Source organism: Fringilla coelebs (assembly GCF_963513975.1).
Source record: "Fringilla coelebs genome assembly, chromosome: 2".
NCBI classification, from domain to species: Eukaryota; Metazoa; Chordata; class Aves; order Passeriformes; family Fringillidae; genus Fringilla; species Fringilla coelebs.
In genome coordinates, this window is record NC_140029.1 from 40,929,786 (window position 1) to 40,944,233 (window position 14,448).

The 14,448-nt window shown below is 41.0% G+C and overlaps 1 protein-coding gene across 1 annotated transcript in view; it reads right to left on the reverse strand.

Moving 5' to 3' along the window:
* HS6ST3 (heparan sulfate 6-O-sulfotransferase 3) overlaps positions 1 to 14,448 on the reverse strand; it is a gene marked incomplete at both ends in the record, with an annotated part of 273,229 nt that overhangs the window by 48,842 nt on the left and 209,939 nt on the right. The window lies entirely within an intron of this gene.

A 14,448-nucleotide genomic window follows, 5' to 3' on the forward strand; every position in this document is an offset into this window, starting at 1 on the left:
ATTCACTGCTTGATTTTCTACTCCTAGGTGTGTTGCAGTTTAAAAAGTGCACTATTTCTGACTGCAGTGATATCCCCCTGTATTTCAAAGGGGGGGGGGGGATTGTCATTCCACAAATCATATGAAATATTTTTATTTTACTCACTGCAAAATGTCAACTCTACAGGTTTCTGTGATTCCCAAAAACCCTCAAAGTTTCTCTTTGTTTTATGCTTATTTTAGTGCAGTATGCTTTCCTCTATTTTGGCTCAGGCTTTTCAAATAAACTGCGGCAGGCGATTTTGCCAGGGTTAAAAAAACCACTTACCTGATCTGTCACAGGCAGTCTTAAAGACAGATCAGCCAAGTCTGTCTAAGTAGTGCCTCCCACCCAAATATTTAAATAGCAAGTCGTTTAATATGCTATAATAAAAACCTGCCTGATCCTGACAGCTCCAAATTTTCCAAAGCAGAGTGCAGCTGATGGAAAAATAAGGATTAGGCCAAAATGTTCTGTCATTCCAGCATCAAATGACTGCACTACAGTTTTTACATGACCCCCATAACACAGAAATAGAAATGCAAACTCTAACTTCCCTTGTGACACAGGTGACTCATTGTATCTCCAAAAAGCAAATCATAAAGTATCTTCTACCAGATTTGAGTGAGTTTTCTAGGTGTTGCATTTAGAAACACTTCACATATTCTTTGAGGTATTTATGACCACAGAGATATTTCCTACATGAATAAAAGGGAATACTACTGGCAGGAATACCAAAATCGAATATTTGCATGTATTCATTTACAAAGCCTTCTTCAGCTTGGCTAAAACATCAAAACACTGCTTGCCTTGTTGTCAAAACTAATTTCTTTCAAATTTTCTGAGTATAACCAAAGAGTCAGTTCCCAGCACCCCTCTCTTAAACCACCTGGAACTCTGATCAGTGGGTAAGGGACAGCTCACCAAAAGAGCTCCTTTCTCAGACACACACCCAGTCTGAAGCAAACCCAGAAACATATTTCTCTGGGATCTCACCACCTCCTGCAAAGATACAGCTTGAATAGCGTGTTCATTAAACATTCCCTAATAGAAGAACTCTATTCAAAAATTCCAGTGTAAAAATTTCAAATTATTTTTGTGAAGCTGTCAGCTTTAATGAAGCTCTTGAAATAAATGTGAGACTCCCCAGTCTGCTGAATTTTTGTATCCTGCTGGCTCATAGTCCTATGTGACTACCCCACCATATGCATGGTCTACCTCACTATGCATTATCTTAAATTACCTAAAAACCTAAGCATCTCACCTACAATCAAAAGATGTCCTGAATGACCATTTCTGTATCTGTAGGAACAGTTCCTACTGATCATGGGCAAGTGTCTTCTCTAGGTTCAATCTGTAACTGCAAAAGAGCAAAGAGACTTCCTCAAAAATCTGTTCAGCCCAGCAGGACTGATAGGGAAGAGTGTGTATTTAGCAGAGTAGGGTAGCAGCTTAATTTCTGTCCTCTCAAACCTTTCACCAAAATGATTAAAAAAAAAATCTTACCTGAAGGGTTTGTGTCATCACCTCAATTCAGAAACAAGGGAACAAACCCAGGAGATGTTAAGGGATCTAACAAGCTTGTGTTACATGTTTTTTATTCATTTAGCATTTTTCCTAGTTATACTATCAGAAAATACAGTAAGGAAATAAAAATATGCATTCTGTCCATCTGAGTGTAAGCCAGACCAGAAGCCAGGTTCTCAGATTTATAATCTTGCCATCACTGAAATAAACTGATGACAGAATATGCAAACAAACAAAAAAAAATCACAGTTTTCATTATACCTCCTCACCTTCAAAGTGCACCCTTTACAATGGGGTGCATTAAAAAGGAGAGAATGCTCTTCTTTTTTTTAAGTACTAAAGCCCAGGAAAAAAACCCATCAAGATTTAGAGGAACCACTGATAAATAAATTATAATTCGGCAGTACAATTTTTAGGATGCATGGGTTTTTTATTAAAATCAGCCTTTGAGCACCAAAATGAGAAATCACAGGAAATTAGACCTGTGTTTCTGCTGCACTGCTGTGGCTCTGAAAATACAGGGCCTCCACTGATTTATACCACTGGCACTGTCGATTCCACCACCTGACTACTTACAGGCTTTGCTGCTGGTTTGAAATAGTGCTGAACTTTGGCCAGTGCAGGAGTTTGATTACAGAAGCAATGTCTCCTGGTCCTCTTCATTATGCTGATAAAACAGCAGCTAGCACTTTGCATTAGCTCGAGCTTCTACTTTAATTACAGGATTTTTACTAAAGCTTGTCTTTTGGTGTCACTTCAGGAAATGTGGAGTCTGCAGTGTAATGTAAAAACAACTAATTGATTCTGTACCACTGTGCCTGCATCACTACTTGCAATAGATTATGGCTCCTGGTATTTAAAGAGTGGAGAAGTAATATAGTGATATCCACTTGCTATGTAAGTAAATATTCGGTGTGAAGAAAGGCCTTTTCCTGAATGGTAATGCAAACATTGAATTAATTTCTTTTATTGTTTTAGATAAAACTTTTTATTAAATATACAGAAGTTTTATATGAAGAATACTTAGAAAAATGGCTATCTATAGATGGTGACAGATTATTCAAGTTTAAAAACTGACTCAAATGCTGAATTTAATCAATATGTGATTGTGATGGCAAAGTCAGATTCATGAACATTGTTAGAAGCAGACCTGCTAGAAATAAAAAACCCGATTCCTAACTAGAAACAGGCAGTACCTCACATGAATGCTGATCTTTCCAACTTTATCAGAGATCAGAAAGAAATACAAACACAGCGCTGCACTAAATTCTCTCATGGGCCACTGCACTCCTACAAAGTATTAATGAAGGTCACAGGCTAAGGGACATTACAAAGAGTTCAAAAATTAAGTGATTTCTGCTTTCTTTTCAGGGATCAGCCATTTTCAGGAATTATTTTTCATTTCCCTCATCAGGCCCCCATGGGGTAATCTTGCTTACTTAGGACATCTGCAGACACACCCACCAACAGCCAAAGAAGTGGTTAAAAATGACCTTCAGGTTTCAAGTCAGATGACAATTTTGGATGCCTAATGGCACCATTTTGGGTGCAATGAATTGTGCCCCAAAAGTCTGGACTGCTGTCCACAGACTGTAAGAAGAGCCCAGACAAATAACTAGAGGAGATATCTCCAGTTACAGAATCACAGAATATTCCGAGTCGGAAGGGACCCGCAAGGATCACTGAGTGCAGCTCTCACATGAACGGCCCGTACAGGACCAAACCCACAGCCTTGGCATTATGAGCACCCTGCTCTGACCAACTGAGCTGACCTCAGGGTCACACAAATCCCATCCTCGGTGTCACTGCACCTGCTCAAGCCTAGAAACTTGACCGCACAACTCGCCTACAAAGAGGACCAACATTTTCAGGTATGAGCACAGAGGTTCTTTCCCAACCAAACTACTTCCAATATAGCACAGTTAAGTGGCCTGCCACAGCAAAACACACTTCACAGCCAGGAGGCACCTCCATGTGACAGGGACAGTGTCTTTCTCCTCTGATGAGTGGTGTAAATGCCTCGCAGCAAACAGGAACTTGGGCTCCTTTGCCCTCAGGTTGAACAGTATAATCTCCTTACTGCTTTACAAGCAGTACCACACACCAAACCCAGGGTGGCTCTGCTTGTGCTACCACGGCTCTAAACTTGCTGATGGATTTATTCAGTCACCATTCCCCACTCCATGGGGGATCACCATCACCTCAGCCAACATTCCTAGTATGAAAAACCAATCTGTTCCAGAGAATTACTGATCTAAGTACAAATTACTGATCTTTCTACAAATTACTTGTTGTGTTTTCAAAAGTGACCAGCCATACAGATAATGAATGTCCTGCTGTCAATAGCAACACTTGGCACCAGACTATAAATAAGTGAGGTCTAATTCAGTGCTCTCTTTCCTAAGTGTGACCCAAGCCTATCCAGCTACTAGTGTGAGTAAAGCTGCAATTGTCCAAGAAGCCTTCTGCAGAATTATTTGTTTGCAGAGAGGGACTGATAAGTGGCCATTAAAAAACTAAGCAAAACAAAACAAAAACCCGAACAAAAATTGGATATATTTTTGCGGAATTTTTGGGGAAAAGAAAAAAGTAAAAAATAATTAAAGGGTGAAAGGCAGCCCTTCACTTCTCCTCACCCCTGCAGCTTGTCCTGTGCTTCAGTGGGCTCAGTAGAGGCTGCTGCATCACCAGCATGCAGCATGCTGGATCATCACTTGAATGGGAGCCAGCCAGCCATGGCAAGGATAGACTCATGGGCACTAAGCAGAAGAGAAAGTCAGTTTTGAGGTAATTACATGTTGAATGCCCTTCTTAACCCGCAGCTGTTGGGGGCATTCAGCACATATGGTTAAGGTTGATGAAATTTTTAAAGTCACTGAAATTTATAAGGTTACCTTGGCAGGCCACCCAGCTTGAATTTTTTTCTTGCTGAAGTACGAAACAGCAGAGAGTGAGAGCACACTGTTTACTGATTGTAGAAGGGGAATGCAGTCCTGCTGTGTCAGGAACTGCTCAAGGACCAAAACTGAACCAAAACTACTCAGTGCTCCAGGGAAAATGACTGAGGGAGAAGACAGACAGGAATAATTATCCATTGCTTCCTATAAAGCACCTTATCACCGTCTTGCCTCTCTCCATCTCTCTCCCCCGACCTCATAAGAGAGGAAAGCATTAATAAAGAAAGATGCTACTTCCATTTCTGGCTTCTGCATGCCTGTGGATGTGGGTACCTCCTGCAGTGAGTAGGGGAGCTTCTTATAGTGCTCAGACTAATTTTTAGCTCAGTGAGGAATTTTGACAATATTTTTGGAAGGAAAAATCCTTGAGAAAGATCACTGGGTTTTTTTTTTTTCCCCAAAGAAACACATTCACAGGAAGGGATTGGCTCACAGAGTTGAGGCCATTTGCCATTCCCCTTAGATTTTGTCACATATTTTATGATCCCAGGTGTGTGGCTTCAAATATAACTGAAGTAAGTTGCCTTAGAAAGATATTATTACTTAGAATAGACTGAAATCAGTGGGAGTTCTTCTTTCTAGTCAGCTCTTTGGACCATTCCTCTCTGTCACAGAACTGAACCCTTGTCTTTATGAGGAGCCAGGCACTGAAGAGCTGTCAGGAATAAATAAGGTTTTTTTGGCCTTGGATGCTGCCAGGAGAATTCCCCCCTTACCAATCCCTCTTCTGCTATTCTCTGTTAATAGAGGGACCTCAGCCACAGCCTCCAATTAAAGTAGCCATGACCTTGCTCCAAAAAGTTCGCTCTCAAAAGAGAAAATATATTCTACAAATTTTCTTGCTTTTTCTTTCGAGTCAGTCTTTAAAGCTGTGTTTGTCATGTCTCTACAAGCAGGTCTTAAAAACAGACATGTACAACATTATATGAGGCAGTAAGACATCAGCTGAACAGTGCACAAAGTCAGAAGTCATCTGATTTGGAGGATCTGAAATGATCTTTCCCAACAAAAGGATGAGGCTTCTTTCAATTTTACACTCTGTAGGAAGGCTCCAGTGTTCAGCCCTGTACAAGTCCAGTGTTATTACAGAGTATTTCCATGCAAATCACTGTGGAATTGCATTGGCATTTTCAGATAACTAATCATGATAAATGTGTTGCAAGCTGCTTTACAGTTTTTTAACGAGTAAAAATGTAGATCTGAGTGGCTCAGAAGAGGCATGCTTTGGACATTCAAAATTTGTGTTAAAAGCAATTTTAGCAGGAGGACAACCTTGCTGAGTGCTTGCTACTAACAGTTCTTCATCACCTGACAGAAGAAGATGTAAATAGACCTGCTCTTTGGAAATCTTATACCTTTTATCTAGAAATTAGTTGTAAATCCTTGATTGAGTAAAGCCATGAAATACAAAGGTGTAAAGTGAAAAACAGCAATCTGCAATTAGGAGATCTGGTCAAAGTACATAAAAATCATCTCTAGAAGCCAGGATTGTTGCAGGAGTTCCAGGGAAAAAGAGACTATGCATATGCATGGAACTGATATTGTGGAATATTCAGTCAAGACTCAAACACATTCATCTTTACATGCAGCTGATCCCAGTGAAGAGTTACAGGGCATGACCATTTAAGGACACTTAAAACAGCCACATACTGGCCAGGAGGTGCCTGGTAAAATTGATAACTGAAGTATAGTTAAAGTGATATGTATGCATCCTGTACATCGAGTACCTATGTATTTTGGTATAACATAGAACTTGAAAGAATTAAGTGACGCTTTAGAACTTGAAAGAATTAAGTGACATGGTGAAAAATTACCCATGTAGCTTTTCCTTTTGTAAAACCAGACTAATTTGCAGTGCAGATCAGTCTTGCAACAGAGGAAGAACAGAAGCCACCCATAATGGGCAAAGGCAATCAACAGTCTCAGTCATCTTAAGGGAGGTAGGAATAGAGACTGAATTACATTTTCTGCACATGGAAAACTTTCAACTATGATAGATGTAGGTCATCTCTATGGGATAATGAGCTGAGTCCCCAAGTATTAACCAGAAAGTGAACGGGAATCACCTTATGCTAATATTTTCTATGTAGAGATTATTACAAGCCACTCACCCATAGCCATGACTATCAAGAAAGCAGGCTGATGTAAATAATTTTGAAAAAGAAGCCAAACTTCAGATGTATAAACTGGATGATGGAGGTTAACAACTCTGGTGATTCTGCTGTTGGGTGCTTTATTGCTGGTCTGTATTCTTAAGGAAGAAGGCAACAAGAAGTCACTGCTGGGACAGAAGTCACAGTGGTTTCAAGAGACCAGGTCAAGTCCCAGGTAAACTCCATTCAAAGCCCTTTCTTCCACAACAGCCACAGGAGCTGTGTACTAGAGTACTTTAGATTACTACCCAAGAGTAATGATGGTGTCCACCATCCATGTGCCTTAACACCACATCCTAGAACAGGCTGTGAGGTCCACATCAGACTGCACCATACAAATAGATTAGCTGGGGGTCCTGGAAATATTTGGAGAGTAGATTACCAGTGAGGTGTTGCTACTACTGCATATAACTAAGAGTACCTAAAATTTAACCAACTACACAGTCAAACTTAATTCAAGTGAATCCATAGGGTTTCCTGACTCAAATGCTACAAATAGTTATGCTGCTAGATAATAATAGACCTGCTCCAGCCTCTACAGCCAGCAGAAGTGTCATGAGTGGAAGAGCTCATTGACAGGCTTGTTGCTACAACCCCTCCAAAAGGATTTGGGATCTACATTGTTGTGTTTTGCTGCTGGAAGTATCTCTGTTGAAAAAGGAAGAAGATGCCTCATAAGTGAGTGAGTCAGCAGGACTGGAAGAAGGTAGCCAATGATTTTGTGTGAGAGGGATCATGTCAGAATTGATAGAAACTGGAAAGTCAGAATTTCATTCAGACAAACTGGAGCCTACAGACTAATGGAACAGGCAAGCTTAATGGTTCAAACTTCTGTGACTTCTGTAGTGCCATCACTCAGTGTTGAGATACTGATGCCCAAATGCCCAAATGCTGTGCCCATGGAAAAGTCGGACTACAGCTGAGTACTGATTTCTGCCAAAGAAACAGTTAACACCAAAGCACACACAGTTTTAGTTGAAGTTCTCCTGCTGTCTGCAGGAACTAATTGCAATCACAGGCTTCTTCCTCTCCCAAAGCACTAGCAATAGGTGATGGCAACATTTGTCATAATTACCCTTTCTCAAGAAGTGCAAACCAAATAAAATCACCACAACACTGGCTGTCTTGAAAAGGTATCAGGATGATTCATTTATAAGGAGAGCAAGATGCAGTATTGCCCACACTCACAATACGGTCATATTCACTAATCACACTGGGACAGCACCAGCACCTTCTCCTTTGAAGAACTGGGCAGAAGGAAACCAAAGGAAAGAGGCAGGCTGAAAACCCCTCCCTGCAGTGATCTTATGTAGGGGCACTCTATTTGTGTAGTGAGTGAGGAGCTTCAGCAGACCCATATGTTGTTACTATTCCTTTAGCCATCCTTTAAGTGTTCAAACTTCACTGCTAGTGTGGGAAGTGTGTGACAGATACACAGTTAGTATCTCCAATAATGATACAAATGAATGACATTCTATTCAAACAGTTTAGACAACGGTAATAAAAATAAAAAAGCGCACTAAAAAAGAAAAGGGAATGTGTGTGTCAAATAAACTACCTGGAGGCTTGAAAGATGGAGGGACAATTTAAAGTGTGCTATTAGAGCAGCAGAACTGAAATGAATGTCAGGCAAGTTTGAGGCTAACATGCTCATTATTCCTTTGATCACAGTGCTTCACAGTATTTAGCTTGTGATGGAGAGCTTTCACTTATTTATGGTAAGAAAAGTAGAGTACAAATTATTAATAGCTCATCTCATTCAGTAAGTGTTAAAAAGTAGCAGGAGGAGCGCAACGGCTGCTTAGAAAGCTCTCGTTTAGGAAGTTTAAAGGAAGTTCCATATTCAGCCCAAGCTAATAAAATACCTTTGAAAGATAATACAGCTTAGTGGCACCACTTTAAGGCAATCTCTTAGAAACCTTCCAGTGGCACAGAAGGAACTAAGGCAGCATTCCAGCCATTCCTGCCATTTCAGTGGCTGTCAATAGCATCCCAGATTTTGAGCCCATCACGTATGAGTTCTCAAAATTGATTCCCAAGACAAACCACCCAGAAGAAAGATTTATCTGCTTTTGCTGAACCAGAGTTGGAATCCTCAAGTAGCCTGAAAACTAGCAAAGTTACTGAAAACTAGTAGAGATGTGAGGCTGGCAGAAGGAAGGAGCCAACTGGGAAATAAAAGCCAAACAAAACCAATCCAACAAAAAAACCACCTCAAAACCAAAGTAAAGGTATGTATCTCTGTAAGATACACATCCCAGGAGGTCCCTGGGAAGCCTAAACACTAGAGTAAAAACACACATGTATTTCCTCTACCACTGCCCAGAGGGACAAATTCCTCAACTCTAAGTCTCAAGAATCAGGCCAGCACCATTCACCTGTGTGCTGTTCCTGAGAAAACCTGTTAGGTTAGGAACTGGATGTGAGTGTTGGTGGAGATGCCTCAGTTAGTCATTCATTGCACCTCCCACACTTAAACTATTCTGACAGATGTTTGTCCAACCAATTCCTAAAGAGATCTACAAGCTCCATTGCTTTCTTCATTGTTCCTACTGTTGCAAAGTTTTCCTAGTATAACCTGCAACTGGCACAAAATCCCAATTCCTTACCCTGAACAGAAACTAAACTTGTTGAAAACCTCCACAGGTGCACTTAGATACCTATGTTTTCTTGTATTTTGAGAGGCACACCTACTGCTAAGCTTGTGTAAACTAAAATGAACAATAAGTAACCATGACTTATATTTTAAGACTCTCTAAATAACAACTCGGACTGCCAAAGAACCTCAAGTCACACTTTAACTAACTCTATAGAAAAATCACTTCATCCACAAGCAATAAGCAGACACCACTGAGATAAAAAGCACCATCTGCTTAGCAGAACTCCATGACACTAGACAAGAGATTATGACAAAAAGTAAAATGCCAGGAGGACAGCAAACTGATTTTTAAAAGTTCTGTATCTGTTACTCAGTAGCTCTTCTCCCAGTATGTAATTCTAGTAACACCTGCTCTCCTCAGCGTCTAACATCTCCTCCTTTTACTCCTTTTAGTTCTGCCTAGCCATGAGATTTATGGCAGTGTGTGGCATCCCACTGCAAAGCAGAAGGGAGTACCCAAGAGTCATAGATGCCCATGGTGGAAAAGGAATGACAAAAGTCCGAGAGTCCACGAAAACAAGAAGTTTTATTAGTAAATTATACACTTGGCATGGAAAGTGGTAAAAGCCGGTTCCCTCTAGTATAAACACACATATGTGGATTTTGAATATGGGGTGGAGTGAAAGAGAAGACAGAGAGAAAGAGAAGAAAGACAGGAAAAGGAAGGAAGGAAGGAAGTGGCGGAAGGAAGGAAGAAAGGAAGGAAGAAAGAAAGAAAGGAAGAAAGGAAGAAAGGAAGAGAGAAAGGAAGAGAGAAAGGAAGGGAGAAAGAGAGGGAGGAAGGGAGGAAGGAAGGAAGGGAAGGAAAGGAAGGAAGGAAGGGAAGGAAAGGAAGGAAGTAAGCGTCGGAAGGAAGGAAGGAACCGTCGGAAGGAAGGAAGGAAGGAAGGAAGGAAGGAAGGAAGGAAGGAAGGAAGGAAGGAAGGAAGCGTTGGAAGGAAGGAAGCGTCGGAAGGAAGGAAGGAAGGAAGGAAAGAAGGAAGTGTCGGAAGGAAGGAAGTGTCGGAAGGAAGTGTCGGAAGGAAGTGTCGGAAGGAAGTGTCGGAAGTGTCGGAAGTGTCGGAAGTGTCGGAAGGAAGGAAGGAAGGAAGGAAGGAAGGAAGGAAGGAAGAAAGGAAGAGAGAAAGGAAGGGAGAAAGAGAGGGAGGAAGGGAGGAAGGAAGGAAGGGAAGGAAAGGAAGGAAAGGAAGGAAGGAAGGGAAGGAAAGGAAGGAAATAAGCGTCGGAAGGAAGGAAGGAAGGAAGCGTCGGAAGGAAGGAAGGAAGCGTCGGAAGGAAGGAAGTGTCGGAAGGAAGTGTCGGAAGGAAGTGTCGGAAGGAAGTGTCGGAAGGAAGGAAGGAAGTGTCGGAAGGAAGGAAGGAAGTGTCGGAAGGAAGTGTCGGAAGGAAGTGTCGGAAGGAAGTGTCGGAAGGAAGTGTCGGAAGGAAGTGTCGGAAGTGTCGGAAGTGTCGGAAGTGTCGGAAGTGTCGGAAGTGTCGGAAGGAAGGAAGTGTCGGAAGGAAGTGTCGGAAGGAAGGAAGGAAGGAAGTAAGTGTCGGAAGGAAGTGTCGGAAGGAAGTGTCGGAAGGAAGTGTCGGAAGGAAGGAAGTGTCGGAAGGAAGGAAGTGTCGGAAGGAAGTGTCGGAAGGAAGTGTCGGAAGGAAGTGTCGGAAGGAAGGAAGGAAGTGTCGGAAGGAAGTGTCGGAAGGAAGTGTCGGAAGGAAGTGTCGGAAGGAAGTGTCGGAAGGAAGTGTCGGAAGTGTCGGAAGTGTCGGAAGTGTCGGAAGTGTCGGAAGGAAGGAAGGAAGGAAGGAAGGAAGGAAGGAAGGAAGGAAGGAAGAAAAAGAAAAAGAAAAAGAAAAAGAAAAAGAAAAAGAAAAAGAAAAAGAAAAAGAAAAAGAAAAAGAAAAAGAAAAAGAAAAAGAAAAGAAAAAGAAAAAGAAAAAGAAAAAGAAAAAGAAAGAAAATGAGAGAAGGAAGGCAAGGAGGGAGGGATGAAGCTGATCTTATGAAATCTGAGTGAGTTTTACTATCTATTTCAGAAGAATTGATGGCTTGGGTCATAAAGGCTGCAATTTTCAGCAGAACTTGGCAAAAACATGCAAACTAAAAATTTGTTTCAGGGGCTTCAGTTTAGAGTTTCAGAAAGCTGAACTGAACCAGCTTTGGTTTGACCAAACACAAAGTTGTACCAGTAAAATTAGGATAATAAATTCAGCTTGTACATATGTTATTCTGTATACATCTGGCAATTTCCTCTTAGAAGGATGAAAACAAAATTGTGTAAGACACTTTCATAAAAATTAGTAGTCATACTGGAAAGACATATCCACACATATCCATAACTGAAAGAGCTATATCACTCCAGAAATGTGTCCTTAGATAACAGTGTGTAAGAAGATGGTTTTTTTTACTCCACATGAATGATGCTTCATAGTTCTTAAAACAAAGCACAATTCTAGAAGGAAAGATTGAGAAAAAAGTCATGCAGTGTTTTTAGGCCACAGTGGTTAAGGCCACTGCTGCAAAGTCAAATCCTTTCCCTGTCTAGTTCAGAGTAAGGACATAACCTAAATCTTCTCCATCCTCTACCTTTCATAGCTGCCATTCTAGGGCAGCTCACCACAACCTTCCTGCTGAAATTGCCTTATTTTATAAGACCAGCTGAGAGCTGGTATATGCAGAAAGGAAATTACCTTTAGGCAAATGGACTATTCATTTAGAGTTTGCAAGGGACAAATTGCTAGACCAAAGAATTTAATAAGCAGTGAAAGAATCTGGCCAATCTCCCACTGTGTGGAAGACCAGAGGTAGGAAGACCTGACTGATGAATTCATGCCCTTACATGGTGAGGACATCAGGTACCATGCTATTACACATACCATGGATTGCCTCTCCTGTTTTGATCTAAACAGTTTGTTTCCCTAAGGTATTATTGGAACTGCTATTTTCACTCGAAAACAGTCATTTTTGATGAGCAAACATTTTCTTGTAAATCACTTTCCAGCATATTCTCAGTCTCGTTTTAGATGGATACCTGTCACATTCTGAACAACCTTTACACCCTCAGACATTTTCCCATCTAAATGCTAACTAGAGGTGATACAGCCTACTTAGAAAAGTCATATGAAGTCATAGCCCACATTACTGTAACAGCAATAAAAGGGCAAGAAAATGAGGAGCTGTGCTATTAAACATGATGAAAATAATAAATGTTGTAGCGTTTGCAAATGGGCTGGGGAGTATTTTGAAGTGCAAGCATTTTTCTTCCCAGTCTAGAACAGAGCTTGGTAATGAGGAGCAAGGTGCCAGAAGCAGAGACATTGCCCTGAGACACAGTGGAATTGGGGGATCTTTCCAGCCTGCTTACTGCAGATTAGGCAAAGAGAGTAATGAACTCTCTGCAGTGCACTCAGGCTGAAAAAAATACCACCTTCTAGAGGACAAGGCAGATTTCAAGGAGAGACTGGCACTTTACAAGGAAGATGCTGGGATTTTGCTATACCAATAACTTTTGCAGGAACAGTTGAAAGTGGATATCAAGGTCTTTTATAGTCAGGCAATAAAAAAACAGAACTATGTGAGAAAATCTTCCACCACAGCTGAAAAATGTATCTGAAGCCAGGGGGGGAAAAAAATCAAACCTTTTAAAAACAGAATGAAAAAATGGCTATTTTCTTTTTGGGGATTTATATATCTTTTTAACAAAAAGAGAAAGAAGAAGCCCTCTCAGTTTTCCTACTCTCCTTGTTGAGGTACATCCTTATGGCTCAGATTCATCCTCCTACAACAGACTCCTTTCTGGTGTTCAGCATCAGGTTGATCAAGCATTGTTTACATCCTGGCCTTGCTGTGCATTACTCTGAGCTAATCCACTTTGGTCCCAGCTGTCCATCTGCTGGCCTCAATCTGCCCCTTCAGCCCTTTCCCAAAGCAGGAGATGGAATCTCTCTACACAAACTCAGGCTAATCCCACATGACTCGTGGGAGCTCTGGTAGGCAGAGAGGAGGAGGCTTTCCCTCCTCCCATCTTTAATTTGGGGAATGATACAGATTAGAAGTAATGAATCCCTGAAGGATGGCAGATGTAACTCTTCTCTAGCAACCTGCTCTCAGGCTTTCCCAGTGGGAACCACACCTTGGGCAGAGGCAGTTTGCTCCCTGGCTGAAGGAAAAGAATATGCCAGACACAAAATAAAGGCCAGTTTAAATGCCAGATTTTCATTCATTTAAATAACAATGGGAGGAAAAAAGCCCCACCAAACCAAAAACATTTAGCTGCAATGGTGCAAGATTCTGTGCAGACAATCCCTAACCTTGATAAAGTCAACAAAGGAGGAGAGGAGCAGTCACTTCCACTGAAAATAACCATCAGCTAGTACTCTCTCTCTACTGTTTTCTACAGTTACTTTCAACTAATTTACTTAGAAACCATAATCACCCATCTTGTCATGGCAGACATTAATTAAGTACAACATTTACAGAATTATAACAGTCAGTCAAGTATCTCAGTTTTGACAAGCAGTGCAGTCAAGGTAAAGCCAACTGATGCAAGCCACTGGATTTCCTTCAAAAGAAAGTCAAAGGCTGTGAAATAAACTTCAGGAAGATCCATAAATGAATACAACCCCCAGCACAAGGAGCAAAGCCTGCATCACTGACACCGCCCTCAGCTGCAGCACACTTCATTATTAAAGAAAACCAGGGCATTGCAAACCTTAATTTCCCTCCAAGAAAAGGAACATGAGAGAGTGAGATTGACACAAGCAGCTCAGCATACTCTGGGTAATTAAGTCTCAGCATTCTCTAGGGCACTGTAATTCAGGTGCCATAACTTTGAAACACGAGAACTTCAGCAGAGAAAAATACAATTCGGTTTGTACAGTGCTTTATTTTCAATTTGCTGTCATGCAATGATTAGTTTATTCTAGTGTTAAATTTTTATGATTATAGTTTCTGGCTTCTCAATCTTCAGTCCCTTTCAGTACATATATGTTCTCTGTTTTCCTGTTAGCCAAATCAGTTTTCAAGAAAATTGCATTGATATTCCATATGCTTTGGTTTCCTTCTAACATGACAGGTTTTTTTGTTTCTTCTTCAATTGATTTGATGAATGGTGGCTTTATAATCCCTCTCTCAATAATTGCTCACAT